Source organism: Schistocerca cancellata, chromosome 2 (assembly GCF_023864275.1).
Source record: "Schistocerca cancellata isolate TAMUIC-IGC-003103 chromosome 2, iqSchCanc2.1, whole genome shotgun sequence".
NCBI lineage: Eukaryota > Metazoa > Arthropoda > Insecta > Orthoptera > Acrididae > Schistocerca > Schistocerca cancellata.
Window position 1 is genome coordinate 1,069,303,688 of NC_064627.1, and position 16,998 is coordinate 1,069,320,685.

Sequence of the window (16,998 nt, forward strand, 5' to 3'; positions counted from 1 at the left end):
TAAGGATGTGACTTTCAAATGGGAACCACAAACGTTTGATGACAAGTCAACCAAATCCTTCACCAAGAAACATTCTGGTGTGTCATATGCTAGGACACTCTTATTGACACATCTCATTTGTCAACTGTTTCACGAGTTAGACATGCCTACTTACCTGATATAGGTGTTCGTATGAATGTGATCACTCCCAAAGAAATGATGAAAACATAATAGTTTGTCACATAAGCTGCAGCAAATGAATGCACCAGTTTCACAATCACACAGTTTCTCTGTGCTCTACCAAAACATATGTTTTCTAAGTTTGTTAAGTTGTGCTCAGTTTTGGAAGTCTTGACTCTTGAATTCCTTTGTTGTAACACAGTTCACACTCATTTATTTGTTGTTTTCCTCTCTGTGAGATGTCCATGGTCACTTTGCTTTTTTTACAGTTCAGCACACCCTCTTCGTTTTCATGCTTGATGCTTGAGCTGTACCCAGTTTTTGATGGTCTATCCACTGGGTCATCTTACAACTAAATCTGGGGGAGGGGGGGGGGGGGGGGGGGGGTGCGCAATGGGGAGTTTTCCTTGCTAAAGATACAGCCGAGAACCTGAGAAAGTTCTGGTCCTACGTAAAATTGCTAAGTGGGTCTAAGGCTTCCATCCAATCACTCATTGACCAATCTGATGTGGCAGTTGAAGACTGCAAGAGGATAACCAAAATTTTAAATATCACGTTTAAGAAATTGTTCATTCAGGAGACTGCGCAAACATACCAGTGTCTGACCATCACACAGAGTCCCTAATGAAAAACATAGTAATAATTATCCCTGGTGCGGATAACCAACTGAACGAAGCAAAAACAAATAAGTTGTCAGATCCAGATGGAATCCCAATTCAATTTTAGAATGAATACTCTACAACACTGGCTCTTTACTTAGCTGCATTTACTGCGAATCTCTCGCCTAGTGCAAGTCCCAAGCGACTGCAAAAACGTGGAAGTGACTCAAGTATATGAGTGTGAAAGAACAGACCCTCAAAACTGGAGACCAATATGTTTAACACTGGTTTACTGCAGAATATTAGAACACAAGCGTGAATATAATAAATTTCCTTTGGACCAAAAAGCATATGTCCATGACTCAGCACGGTTTTAGAAGTGGTCGTTCATGCAAACTCAGCTAGCCCTGTTCTCACGATATACTGCAAACTATGGATGAAGGAATGTGCACAGCAACATGAAATGGCATGAGCACGTGAGGATGGCAGTAAGTAAGGCGGATGCTCGACTTCAGTTTATTACATCAATTCAGAGATGGGCTGCTAGATTTGTTACTGAAGACTCAAACAGATGCTATGGGAATTCATCTGGGAATCCCTGGAGGGAAGATGAAGTCCTTGTCTAGGAACACTATTGGTAAAATTTAGAGAACTGGCATTTGAAGCTGGTTGCAGAACAATTCTACAGCAGTCAACATACATTTTGTTTAAGGACGAAGAAGATACAAGAAACTGGGCTCATGTGGAGGGTTATAGATAGTCTTTTCCCTTGGTGTATTTGTGAGTGAAACAGGAAAAGAAATGTCTAGTACTGGTGCATGTTACCCTCTGCCAAGCACAATATGCTGGCTTGCAGAGTACATATGTGAATATGTTTTTGGGTCCAAACCCAAACATATTTTTGAAATTACTTAAAAGTCTTAAAAGTTTAGAGCTAATGTGGATGTTTTAGGAGAAGATGGGTACGTCGAGTGCAGACTTCTGCTGCACGCAAACCATCAATGCATCTGCATTACATGAGAAAGTGAAACATCTACAGGGAACTAATAGGGAAGAAATGGAGCTTTGTTACTGCAGCTCATGGATTTGTGAAACCCAAAAGGTCCATTACCAGCAATGCCACTCATGCAACATAGGATACCAACAGGGAATAATGCTCCAGTGTATATCAAATTCCAGAGTGTATGCACTCAATAATGGAAGAATTGACCGACCAGCAGCTAGATTGAGTATACTGACAGTCCCTGGGGGAACTCTCATAATCTCGGTCCTAAAAAAGTCACCAGATAGCATTAGAACGAAATTCTGATTTTACTGTGATTACTGATACATCAACACATAAACAATCACTGATGTACATCCGCTACCAAACATTATAGGGGCTCTTGATGACTTAGGTCAGCATAACTATTTCTCCACTATAGATTTAAACAGCATATAGCAACTGGAATTAGCACCAGAGGCTCGACAAAAAACAGCTTTCTCTGTTTCTGGGGAAGGGGTCACTTCCAATATTGTCAAATGGCATTCGGACTCAAGAATGCACACACCAACTCTGAGACTGCTGATGGTATACTTGAGGGACTGATACCAAACAAATATATAAATTATCCCGTCATCACACTGTGTTTAAAAAGGATATGGAGGAGCATGTATGACAGTTGGAGGACTGAATATAACGACTAATACTAAGCATTGATACACATTTTGCAGTGATGGAATTAAAGTAGCTGGGAATGTAATTAGCAAGGAAGATCCACGCTTGGTCTCAGCCATCCAGAATTTTTCCACCATTGAAGGCAGTTACACGGTTCCAAAGTTTTGCCAATCTCTGTAATTAGTGTTTGATATGTTAAAGTGAGCACTGACACTGGATCCAGTTTTGATATTCCCAAATTTTGAAAAGAAATCTATCCTGTTTTGTGGTGCAAGTAATATGACTCTTGGATGTGCCAGGAACAGAACACAAGTAGTAAAGAGCATCTTTCATGATATGCAATCTAACAGCTGAATAAAGCGGAGGAAATTTATTCCACATCTGAGGAGGAAATGTTAGCAGTAGTCTACGGTATCACTTCCGTTGTTATTTATATGTTCGAAAGTTTAAAACAGTAATGGATCACGTTGTTCTCAAATGGTTATTAGGATAGAAGGATGCTTGCAGCAGATTAACAAGATGGGCCTTTTGAATGAATTTGCTTACAAGATAATATACAAGCCTGGTAAAACACATAACACCACCAACAGTTTGTGGAGGAAAATTGCAGTTTTGCAAGCACCACTGCGGGAGTGTTGCTGAATGGTGAAAGGCTGAAGCTGCTGACTGTCAAGAATTCAAGTTGCAACCTTTGCTTCTGACGCACAACGGTTTGCTGTGCAGAACAACAAAGTGCGGACTATGAATGTTAGTACTGGCAGCTTTCCAGAACAAAGTTTTGAAACAAGCACTTTATCATATGTTGTCAGGACATGGTGTGTGAAGAGCAACTGATAGACGACTTACCGAAAAATTTTGCTGGGGACTAGAAAACGAGATGTCAAGCAATAGTTCAGAAACTAAATACCTTGTGCGCAAGCTGATCTTAACCACCAACTGATTCCATTACAACATCTACTGGAAGCTTCTAAACCATTTCAAATTCCTGGGATGGGCAGTTTAGGCCTATTTAATAAAACAATAGCAGGAAAGAAATACATATTGACTATAGCTGACCATTTATCATGTTATATAGTAATGGCTGCAATTCCTAACCATAAAGCTATTATAATTGCTCAAACATCAGTTACTGATTGGTAGCTCACATTTGGCATTACAGATACATTAATTACAGACCAAGATACCTATTTCATATAGAATATTATGAAGCAATTTATGTCAGCTGTTCCAAATTTGCAAGCTTCGAACAAGCCCATTCCAACCTCAAGTCAATGGGAGAGCAGGGTGTGTTCATCGCACGAGTTTGAAAATGTTGAACTATTACTTGAGCATCGGTCATGCAAATTGGGATGTATATTTAAATTTCGTGAATGATGCATACAGTTCTAAACAAAGTTCATACAACTGCTGGTCTTTCACAATGCAATGTAATATATGGAAGAAAAATGCCTTTTTTGAAATTATTAAGTCAAAGCTTAGATTCAAGTAAAGAAGTTTACTAAGAAATTACGAGATGTATGGTAACAAAACTATAAAAGCCTAACAACAACAGCACATAGGACAATGCATAGTGAAATTGCCGCAATGCAGGGTTGGCCAACGGTTATTAGTAATGGATCCATATACAATGAAAGGCAAAACAAAGAAATTCTTGACCCGACACCATCCATAATAAATAGTGTAAATGACTTCACCTGTCAATGTTAAAATAGAAATGCCCACAAAAAGTTCAATTAATCACGAGGGACTTATTACAGCTTTTAAGGCAGCTGTCAATGCATTACCACAGATGCTAGCGGCATAGTGCAAAACCTTGTGGAATACAGAAGAGACAGATTGCTTGTGACCAGCATATGTCTCAAATTCCTTAAGCCACATATGAAGTCTTCACGGGTTGTCAGTCGAGTAGCATCGTTGTCTCGTAGCAACGTTTCGATGGAATGCGTCTCCATCAACTTCAGGCGAAGTGTCGGGATATCGTTGGTCGCGGGCTTATTCTCTGCTGGACTGCTCTCCGCTTCCCGTGGCCGGCCAAACACGCTTCCCGCGGAATCGCCCGATGCGCCTGGATCAGCCAGTGGTGGGGGGTATGCGTGCGCGGGGTTCGAGTCCCCCCAACACCGGCCGATCCAGGCACATCGGGCAATTCCGCGGGCACGTGATTGGCCGGCCGCGGGAAGCGGTCCAGCAGAGATATAAGCCCGCGACCGACGATATTCTGACACTTCGCCTGGAGATGGTGGAGACGCATTCCATCGAAACGTTTCTAAGAGAGGACGATGCTACTCGGCTGACAACCCGTGAAGACTTCATATATGAAATTTGCCGAGAAAGCCTGCACTTGCATATCCTTAAGTCAAGTCAACAGATAAGATCCGAGATTGTTATTCACCCATATTACATAGTTTGTGTATAGATTATTAGGAAGTCATCCAGTTTTATTTTGTACTATTTGTAATATGTTTTAAAGTATTTGTTTATTTTTCATTATTGAGGGATTGATACAGTGCTGTTTCATATATATTGGGGTTGCATAGTTCTGCCTAGGTAATCTGGCCTTCTGAAGGGAGATAATGATGAATGTTCCTTTCTCACAGGTCGCATATTGGAATCAGGGTCCCAGAATAGTGTCATGGTCATGATGATGCTGCACCTTGCCAGAAGGGGAGTACCAACTGTTACAGGCACAACCTCTTCAAGTCTAGTGTACTGTTTTCTCCAGGCAGCCCGACGTCCTGCTGACAAACCACTGATGCATGCTTTAACTTACTTCCAATGCAAGGGAGATTACGAATGAAGTGCGTAGACTGCCAGATGCATTTTGGGAGTTGCATCAAGATGCACAGAAAGAAACATATTCAACTGCAGTACAATCAGAATACCCTCGTCTGAAAAACCAAGAGAACGAATTAGACAGGTAATGGGCCTGGTACCATGAACCTTAGTACATAAGAAGAGGGGTTGGTTAAATGCTGGTGGGAAACTACTACAAACAGGTTCTGGCTCAGCCAACAGTGAAGACATCCAGAATCTGAACAACACGATGGGATGAATACAAGTACGGAGGCCCCTAGATCAAGAATGGAATGACGTCACCACTCAGCTGTCAAACTTAGAACAGCATAGGCTACACCACAGGTTCCCAACAAAATTTTCTTGAGGACCCCCTCCTCATCGAGCGTGACTGGTACCTTGTCATATCACAGTATCAAGTACCTAAAAGAGCCAAATTAAGAGTCTTTTTATATGTTTTCTATTTTTGGTACTTAAAAAATGATATATTCATTATTGAAAAAATATTAAACTTAAAAGGTTTTCAAATTAGCCATCATTGTTATTGTTAAATTTTTGATTATTGCTCAAAATCTTTGTCTTCAAATCTGGGTGTTTAGCATAACAAACTCCTTTAAAAAAAGAGTGTGCTAGTGTCAGTTGGCTCTAGGAAGATGCCAGACGCAGCAGTTAGCATTCGCTAAAGCTCTGCTCATGTAGGAAGTGGCCAAAACAAAAAATCTGTTATCATACGAAATATATTTTTTATTCTTATAGCATCTTGTGGACCCCTCTGGCATAGTTCGCGGACCCCTGGGGGTCTGAGGACCACTTGTTGGGAACCACTGGGCTAGACAATACCAGCATAGTGCAACAACTGATTGCCGATTGGTGCAGAATAAGAGATACTGCGGAGGCCTTGAACAGTGACTCACGGACAGTGCAAAATTGACTGAATGCATTGGACAGTAGAGTGGGCATAGCTAGGCTGCTATGTGCACTGAGAGTCTGAATGATGCAATGACGGGAGTAGCTACACTACAAAAATCAGTGTATCACACCATCCACGGACAGTTAAGTTCTACTTTAATTTAATACCACCACAGCAATTCCTAACTGGTCTACGCAAAGCACAAAAAGACTATACAGCAGAATTACGGCACATACTAGAATCAACAGAATTTTTTAATGTGTGTTCTATGTTTATACTGTAGATATATTCCACAATGTTTATTGTAAAAATGACCTACGGAAAACAATTAACTAGCAAAGTATTTTCTTTCTAAGTTTCTCTCTAGAAGCAATAAAGTTCTAATCAAATTGGGTAACAGGCAGAATAATTTGATACAATGCGAACATCTACTTCATCTTTCTGGTATTCTGTGGCGAAAGAGGCATTGATGGAAAATTTAATTAATTCAGAGCAGCTTCATTTTAGATGTCACGGAATCTGGCACTCTCTGTAATAAAGACAGTGTGACAATCTGTGCAGGCACAGATATAATTAATACACAATTATGTCTTTGCCGCTGATCAACGTATCTGACACCTCACATGTGCAGTAGTGCAGTCTGTGAGTTTAAAAAGGATTGAGTGAGTACTGGAGCTTCTGTCTTTTGGCCCACTCTGAAGATGGCTGAGTGATATACAGCTGAAATATAAGAAGCTGACTTGATGTAGCTGCACACTCACAATTTAATCGAACTAGGCTTGACTGGTTTGCAGGTTCAAAGGTAGGTAGGTAGGTAGGTTCCAGTCATTATGCAGAGATGAAGAGCTACGTACAATGTAGACTTGTTAGGAGAGCTGCATCAAACCCGTCTTCACACTCTAAGAAAACATTTACTATTCCTCCACAGTTACAAGAAACTTTGACAACCACATAGGTGATGTCAGTACATGCGAACAGCAATTATATCTCTGATTGCAACACCAGGGCAATAGCAGAAGTTAGGAACTGGCACACATTCAGTCTGTAGAATTGGCAGAAATACCAACTGCCACATTGCAAGCAGGATATACATTGTCTTATGATCTGGTGAAGCAGTCACACTTGCTTCTCTGGTGGTCCATGGCAAAGTTAATACAAATTCTTTAATTTTCACAGCACAAAAATGAATGCTGTCTGGTGGCACAGAGGGCATGACATGATAAGGAAAGTATGCAAGTGCAGACTAATGGGGAATAAGTCTAGCAGTAATATGGTACCAGAAACGTGTTCCAGTGGTTTGATGAGTGTGATAGCTAACTTGCATTGTCTTGACCACTAAAATCACAAAATCTAAATAGGATAGAACACATCTGAGACGCTATTGGGCACCAGCTATGCACACACAATTCACAAGCCTGCAATTTACTGGAATTAGATGACAAGTGTGGACATCTACTGGCATCATAGATCTAGGAAGACTTGGCGAAACCTTGCCATGCTCGTAACATTTAGCTTACCAAGATGAGCAGAGAAAGTCAGTAAATGTCAATTAAAATAAATTGCTTGGTCAACTTTTCTAACTGATTCCAAGAATTCATGAACTACCAAATTAAGTAAGTGTTGCATTCAAAAACAAAATGCCATGTGGCAGCTGACACAGAAACAGTGCAGAGTCACACATGAAAAATGTTGGGAATAGATTTTATTTGGGGAAATCTTCACACGTGCCTCGAGGAAAAATTTATGCACGCTGCTTTGGAAATGTTATCTTTTAAGATGTCAACCGAACCAGCATTCAACCCGTGGTTATTGGTGCATTTGTATCAGTGCTAAATGTATACTGTACTGTGAAAAGAACCGACTTCAGTGTGATGACATTAGCTGAGCAATGGCTATAAATAGTGGCAATTAATGCAGTATGTCACAAGCATTTCTAAGAAAGTTCTGGAAAACTACCTGTGATTTTGATTTTACTGTATCTTCTGTATTACAAAAGGGGCAAGAAGAATTGCTCCACAATGGGTGCCAAAATGTAGCAGTCCAAAGGGTAGCTGTGGAAAAACCAGTGTGGAACCTGAGCAGTTCTTGCTTCTCAGAGAGGGTTCGAGTCTTCCTGTGGGCGTGGTAAGGTCCGTAGATGGTTTGGGTGACAAGTGTGGCGTATGGGAAGCGTGGACAGACAAGTGTGGCATATGGGAAGCGTGGACAGACAAGTGTGGCATGTGGGAAGCAGCAGACAGACCAGTGGTGGACATATACACAGTCCTATAACTATCATCCAATGAGATACCTCCAAAGACATGAACATATCTTTAAGTATTCCATCTGGCTCATACATTATCAAATGCACTTTCGTTCTTCACGTAGTATTTTACACTGAGCAACTGGTATAGTCACAACCAGTGGTACAGGCAGGTAAGCTGCTTACACAGGGAGTGCTGTCATGGCGTGCTGACTGACAGTGTCGATGCTGCATGTGGATACAGCTGGTGTGGCAGTAGATCACGGAGATGCCCAGAATGTAACTGAATTGCTGGCTGCGTTGGTGGTGGCGAGTGATCCTGAAGTGATGTTGCTGGAGCAGTGTTGGCCACCCAGGCCAGAGGTACCTCCTCTGTGGGGTAGGGGCAGCAAATTACAGCAATGGCACTGACATGACACAGACTAGGCATCACTGCCCAGCTGGCTGAATGATGATGGCCGGTACAGCTGTGGTTAAACATTGCTTACATGTGACAAGTTGCAGAAGGTGTAATGATGTGACTGTGTGCCATGCCGAATTACCTGGGGTGAAGGCAATGACTACCTGTTGAAATTGGCAGTGGATCGAACTGCAGTTCTTCCTGGTTACTGGCCTGGTTTCACCACATGAATGGTACTGCTGTGGACGCTATAGAAACCCACTCCGCTCAAGGGTCGCTGACTGGTGCCTGGACGACTGCTGTACATGGCCTTGTAGGAGTTCAAGGTTCTGACTTATGCTTCAAGTTGTTCTAGAGTTTTTACAATACCAAATTCAATAGCTGGTGAGGCTGGATATTTCAAACTCATGTTTCATAATTTTAGGGGAAATGCATGCAAGACTCCTTAATTTTAGACCAATTATTCTACCTGAATCATTATCTATAACTAAAAATTTATTGGTAATACTACAAATATGAGATCACGCCACGAGAAAAACTTAACTATTTAAAAGACATCAATCAAATTTTTTGCTATGTTTCGTTGGTGATGTTAGTAACATTTTGTTATTGAATACTGGGTACAAAAATATATTTGTACTTTCGCTCCTACCATGAAGTAATGATGGAAATAATGAATTATTAATGAGCAAGTTCTAGGATAAAACAAGAACATGTTGGAACAGGTTGCAAGTTTTTCCATCAGTTTATTTCTTTTACAAAATAAATACAGGGTTTAATCAGTAAGAAGCAGAACTGAATTAATTTCAATATTTTTAATGAATTACCTGGTACTAATCCTTAAAATTCCTCGAAGTAGCACCCTCGTACTTCGACAAAGCGTATGACGCGATTCCCACTGCACGTATGCCTTCTGGAACTTGCTTTCCATGATCCTCTTTAGGGACACTGTCACAACATTTTGGACGCCTTCTACGGAGCCGAATTGGTATCCACTGAGGTTCTGTTGGAGAGGAAGAAATCAGACCTGGACTAAGGAGGGTGAGGCAATGTGGCAACCCTGTGCTTGGCCACGTGTTCCAACATCCGCAGCATGCTGTGACATGGCATGTTGTCATGGTGCAGCTTCCAACAAGCAGCAGTCTGGCCATACTCTGAGGACAAATTTGCACAACCTTTTAAGCACTTCCACATAACATTTAGCATTCACACAGCTCCCAGTGAACCACACCCTACCAGAAAAAAAAAGGGCAATGTGCCACTCAGCACTCTGGTGTTTGGTCTCTGGGTTGTACTCTAAACACCACAATTCGTCACTGGTAATCAAATTGTGAAGAAAATTTGGGGTTTATTGGACACAGTTCAGAATCTCCTGGGAAATTTGCACACAATTCAGTTTTTGTTTGTCACTCAGGATTTTAAGCATAAACTTAGTGCACAGCTTTCGCATGGGCAAATCCTCGGTAACAATTTTTTGTATGGCACCTTACAACATCCCCAATGCATCACCATCAGATGAATGTTTAAGCGCCCGCCAGAGTCCAGGAGCACTTTCACTTTGGCCACATTTTCATCAATCCTTGTAGGATGATGGGGGACCGGTGTGCTGGTCATCTCCAACGAGCTCCCACCCCTCTAGAAACAGCTTGTGCCACTAACAGTGTTGAGCAGTTCAGGGGAATATCCCTGTAGGCGTCCTTAATCATTCCAAGAGTCTCCATTGAGGTTTTCCCAAGTTTCACGCAGATTTTTCTCCATCTCTAAACGCGACCACACTATGGATCGGAGGACCACAAAAACCGATGTGCTCCTCACCGTTTTCCTGCATGTAACTGGAAAAAATATCACTCACTCCGGAAGGTTCCTAACTATGACGCCCAGATGGTCCAATCCCCTCCACTGCTCTGTTCGCGCTACAGAAATTCAGTCCTACTACTAATTGATCATACCCTGTATGTACTTCCTTTTAATGTTTTTACAGAGTTTAATAACCGTAACTGCATTCTCTCAAGACACAAAAGGAAATTCATTATAAACTTATACACTACTGCCATGCTCTGGTACATTGTAATAGGAGTGGCATCATGTATTACAATATAAAGGCTTTGTGTGAATCCATCTATTCTCCCAAATCACTGAATTACATTATAAAAACTATGTGTGTGTGTCCATATACTCCCAAATCACAACAATTCAAATCCCTTCTATCACTTCCTGTGCCCCACATGCAACACAATCTATTCTTTTCAGCAATGTCAGTATTTTGTTTTTCCTACTTTGATACCTACCTGTAACAACTGATCAAATTTCTTTGCTTTCTTCTTAACGCATCTTTTTTCTTTTTTATACTGCTATCACAGCATTTTCCAACTCACTGCTAAGAATGTCAGCTCAGCTGAGTGTACTAACTGTAATCAGGAGAGCACAACAAACTAATTCTGTAAATTAACCAGACTGAGTTTAATATGATGTGACTCAATAACAATTGCAGGGAAAGAAAGCTGTTTCCTGTTAGAAATAAATTAAGGATAAGAATACAAGTGTAAAGTGTAAATTATCATGATTATAATATATATTACAATAAAGTTTTACTTTAAACAATGGACAGTCCAGGTTGGAATATCACTAATATTATGAAAAGGATACATTGCTACCACTGTAAAGACAACATACTGAGCTACAGACAGGTATAATGAAAAGACTATTAGTCATTCAGCTGTCCACCAAAGCCTTTTTCAGAAAAGAAACACTCTTGCATTCACACTCACAGGAACATGTCATGTACACATGACTGCTACATCTGGCATCTGCAGCTATAGTGCAATTCTTGTGTTGAACAAAAGCACCAATCCGGAGTTAGGGGAGGGGGTGTGTAAAGAGAAGAGAGAGCAGGGTATGGGTGGGGGTGCGGAGGAGGAGCACTTTCTGGGAAAACATACAAGGACTAGATGGTAGCAGGAAAAGGCTGCCAGGTAGTGTCAGGAGGCGGCGGCAGTGGTGGTGGTGGTGGTGTGGGAGGGGGAATTGGGTGGGAGGGGAATGGGGACTGGACAAGGGAAGGTGAAGAGAAGGGGAGAAGATCAATGGGGCATTAGCTGAGATAAGCACACAATGAGGGTGAGGGGATGTGAATTGGGTGGAGGTGATAAAGACAGAGGGGACAGAAACTGTTGATAGAAGGGTGTGGGGACAAAGGCCACCTGAAGTTGAGGCCAGTAGAATAATGGGAGTGAAGAATATGTTGGAAGTATAACTCCCATCTGTGCAGTTCACAAAAGCTGGTGGTGGAGGGGGGATCCAGATGGACTGGGTTGTGAAGCAGCCATTGAAATCAATCAGGTTATGTTCAGCCGCATATTGTGCCACATGATGGTTCACTTTGCTCTTGGCTAAAATTTGGTGGTGGCCATTCATCATGTTGGACAACTGGTTGGTAGTCATATCAATAGCAAAAACTATGCCAAAATGATCCCATCCAAAAAGCCCAACAAACCTCCAATCCCTGCTTGAAGCCTTACACCCCCTTCCCAGACTGTCTTCCCTGAATCCTTTTCCCTTTTCATCCTGCACACCCACAGACTACATGCTCCTCAAAATCACAAACCCAACAATCTTATACACCATGTTGTAGCTTCTTATTGTGTCTCAACCGAAAGAATTCCAGCTCTAAGCCAACACCTCCAAAAACTAACCAAAATCTAGCCTTCCATCTAAATAAAGACACCAACCACTCCCTTCAATGACTCTCCACAATCCCCATCCCTTTACCTTCTGGATCCATTCTTGTCACTGTTCTACATCTAACACTGATACTCCACAAGCAGCTGTTCCACCTGCAAATAGAGCGTGGGGCATAAGCAAACATCTACATGCCTCTTTATGAGCCCTAATTTCTCAAGTATTTATCTTCTTGGTCCTTACGTGCAATGTATGTTGACTGCAATAGAACTGTTCTGCACTAAACCTCAAATGCTGGTTCTCTACATTTTTTCAATAAAATTTCTCGAAAAGAATGTCGCCTTCCCTCCAGGGATTCCCATTTGAATTCCCGAAGCATCTCCGTAACACTTACATGTTATTTGAACCTACCGGTAACAAATGTAGCAGCCTGTCTCTGAACTGCTTCGAAATCTTCCTTCAATCCAACCTGGTATGCATCCCAAACACACTAGCAGTACTGAAGAATAGGTCGCACCAGCATCCTACATGTGGTCTCCTTTACATGTTAATCACCCTTTCCTAAAATTCTCCCAATAAACCGTAGTTGACTATTCAGCTTCCCTATTGCACTTATCACTTGCTCTGGGGAGGGTGGTGGTGGTGGTGGTGAGTGCCCTCCCCAACCCTCCTAGCCACATGATCAGCAAGCTCATTAGCCAGGAAACTCATGGGGCTGGGAACCTAAAGGAAAGCAGGATAGTCAAGATCAGCGAGAAGGTCAATAGCCTGAAGGCTACTCATCAAATACATACATAACAAAACTTGGGTGAGTGTTTGCCATCAGTTCCACATGAAAAACCACTGAGAGTGTAAAAACAGAAGCGCGAAAGATGGCAACCTCGAGCTGTTGCTTCGCTGAGGCCACAGAGTGGGAACTAACCTAAATACAGAATCATACACACAGAGAGCAGGGGTGACTAACAGTCCAGCAGAGGCCGTAAGTCCATTAATAGCAATGAGAAATAAAGAGGACACTTAATATGGCCCCTCAGAATGCAATTATCCTGGATCAGTGGTCAGTCTAGAATGTTGCCAACCGTCACTCTGAATGACCGGTGGGACACGAACTTGCAAATAACCTTCGGAGTGGGACCCGAAAGCCCCATTCCAGGAATGGAAGAGATGTGATGATGCCAAGCAGTGATGTAGGTCTTACGACAGAAAACAGACAAGATGATAGCGCTGAGAAAAGGCCTGCCAAAATGTGGTTTCCAATTGAAGCAGGTAACTGTTGGGTGCCATCGCCCCTCAAATGCGTACTAGCAACAAGACAAAAGGTACCGAGATTCAAAGACCCAATTGAGCTGACGGTCCACCATCTATTCAAATAACTCACAGTGGACAACACTCAAGACTGATGCACCAGTAACTATCAAAAGACGACATATCCTTACCAGGCTTAACCATAATGCCGTACCTCCACTGAGAAGGGAAAAAAAAAAAAGCCTTGCAGCCAAATATGGTTAAAAACTCTGACGAGATATTGTCATTGTGGAGGACTGAGGTATTGTAGTAATTGGTTATGAATGGAATCAGGGCCTGGGGCCAAATCATGGGAAGAGTAGAAGGCCAGAAGTTTCCATACAGTAAAAGGTTTTCTGTATGATTATGATGGACAAGGGGTAAACACACATGGGAAGCTTCACACCACTGTCTCCGAAAGATGGCGGCGGCTTTATAGGAGGCTGCTGCCGATTCTGTCACAAAATGGGTCGCCAGGCCAGGGATGGAAGACTGCCGCTAGCAACCTTGGAGGGTGCAGAGAATAGCCCACACCCGTGATGAAGGGACTGAGGGAGCTAGGGAGGAAAAGTGGTCCCAACACACTTGCTTGCTCTGTTTAAGTGAAGGGCTTTGGTGCAAAGACATTTAAATGTAGTAAGACTGGCAGGGACAGGTGCCACTGAAGACACTGGAAGGCCCAATGGTGATCACAGATGGCAATGGCTGCGCTCCACCAAAGGACTAGGCAGCAGTGAAAGACACCAACTGAGTGGAGATCGGCAATGCCGCTGGTGTGAATAATTCTGTTGGACGTGTACAGGAAGATTTCATCAGCAAAACCTGACAAAGATGGGGTGAACAGGAACTGGGAGGTATACAGAGGCTCAGTGTGATGGAAAGTGCAGCAAGGTAACCTGGCCGTCAGGAGACAGGAAGGGAAAGGGAGAATCAATGGGAAATGATTACGATCTCAGATGTCACTGCAACAACCAGTGTTATGAAGGGAGAAGGGGAGCAGAAGTGAGCGAAAGGTGTGTGACAGAGAAAATGTCATAAGCAGCACTTAAATGGGTAGGGTCTGCAAGAAACTTGCCTATGAGGTACCCTGACTAGATGAAGAAGCACTGCCTGCTCCACAAGGAGTGGTGGGTGTTAAAATCACTGAGGAGGAGGAAGGGAGGGGGTAGTTTCTGAAGGAGGGAAGACAGGGCAGCGAGTGTTGGTGACCTGTCAGGTGTAGCAGAACAGGGTGGTACACATTCCCATTTTGTTTTGTTATTTGCCTCCTCAGATGATAAGGTTTTTCTTTCTTAATTATCATTAGTGCTAGTGAGAGCTGTGCCAGAAGATAAAGCTGTCGTTTTGTAATTCCGAGTACAAAACCAGGCCCAACTTTGCTAAATTACTTTGGTCTGAATAATTTCCCAATTAATTTGAAACCATTTTGAGGAACTCATTTCCTAAAGCTCAGTTTAGTTAAGTAACAATTTTTTCCTATTCTAGTTGCATTGTTGACATGTACGCAGATGAAATTACTACATTGCTGACAAAATTAGAAAAATAACCTATAGAAATCCTTGAAGTATTCATGTAGGTAATTTCAATACATTGCTGGGAAATCAGCACTTAATTATTTTCTGAGTAATTAACACACATGTATGGAATTGTTTATTTATATCTGAAAAGAAAGATGATGAGACTTACCAAACAAAAGCGCTGGCAGGTCGATAGACACACAAACATCACACAAAATTCTAGCTTTCGCAACCAACGGTTGCCTCGTCAGGAAAGAGGGAAGGAGAGGGAAAGACAAAAGGATATGGGTTTTAAGGGAGAGGGTAAGGAGTCATTCCAATCCTGGGAGCGGAAAGACTTACCTTAGGCGGAAAGACATTTGTCTGCTTGTGTCTGTGTATATGCGGATGGATGGGTGTGTGTGTGTGTGTGTGTGTGTGTGTGTGTGTGTGTGTGTGTGTGCGTGCGCGCGCGCGCGCGCGTATACCTGTCTTTTTTCCCCCTAAGGTAATCTTTCCGCTCCCGAGATTGGAATGACTCCTTACCCTCTCCCTTAAAACCCATATCCTTTTGTCTTTCCCTCTCCTTCCCTCTTTCCTGACGAAGCAACCGTTTGTTGCGAAAGCTAGAATTTTGTGTGTATGTTTGTGTTTGTTTGTGTGTCTATCGACCTGCCAGCGCTTTTGTTTGGCAAGTCTCATCATCTTTCTTTTCAGATATATTTTTTCCACGTGGAATGTTTCCCTCTATTATATTCATATCATTAATTTGAATTGTTTATTTAGCTATTTTTACAGTTTTCATCATCAAGAAGGCTTACTTCAGTCAAAACCCCAATTGTAATATAAAGTTCAGATCAAAACCAATTTTTCTGGACTATCCAATAAGTCTGAGATATAAAATTTAATTGTAAATTATGCACATTATGTATTTAACAATGAGAAACTTTAGCAAGCTTTTTGTAAAGCTATATGAGCACTGGGCCTGAAGCCATTTAAAGTCGGCCTGTTCCAGGATTTCGTGGATGGAACCCGTCTCAGTCAAAACCGCAATAACATAATGGTACAATGATGTGTTGTTGTGAATATGAAGATGGACAGTGAAGGACAATTAACAATGATTACTGATTAAGTTGTTATATTAAAGTGCCACATGTATCGTTCACTTGAGTGACTGCTGTAGGTTGATTAGATTTTACTGCACAGTGACTACTGAATAATTTAGAAAGCGCAGTACGTGCATATCTGGTAAATGAGGCTTAACAACTTAATTAAGACATGGACTAGCCATAACTATACCAGGGCCGGTGAAACATGTCACTTGACGGCTCGCATGTGTTTGGCTACACTGTGATTGCAAAGTTGCAAATAGCTGCCACCGCACACGCCCACAACTCCGAAGTAAATTTTGTAAATGTAAGCTACTATCAATGTTTATACGTAAGTGCAATAAAGTAAGTTTTTCTAACAATTGAGAGAACGACGGAGACTAAGCATTTGATAGTATATTAAACCAGGAAATAAAAACACCCGAAGTTAATGACAATATCTACGAAAAGTCATTCCAAATTGTTACAGTAATAGCTGCATGTAAAACGTTGTATAATAATGTAATCTAAGCATACCACGTAACAAGCTAGAAAGATTAAAGCAAAACATGCATAGCCTACCCGATTGCAGAGAGAAAAAGAATTAATTCTCTGTACATTTACACTCGCCAATTTACAATGTCAATGGTGCAATTCCATCCTGTTCTCCTTCACTGTCATCGGAATCGGTG

General features: G+C 41.9%; 1 protein-coding gene across 1 annotated transcript in view; it reads right to left on the reverse strand.

Annotated features, from left to right (window-relative positions):
* Window positions 1-9,528: 9,528 nt before the first annotated feature.
* Window positions 9,529-16,998, reverse strand: part of LOC126163067 (RNA-binding protein FUS-like) — a 123,611-nt gene continuing 116,141 nt past the window's right edge. Inside the window, exon 11 of the transcript XR_007535152.1 lies at window positions 9,529-11,168. The gene's annotated coding sequence lies outside the window, so the exon portion shown is untranslated. The remainder of the gene's footprint in view (window positions 11,169-16,998) is intronic.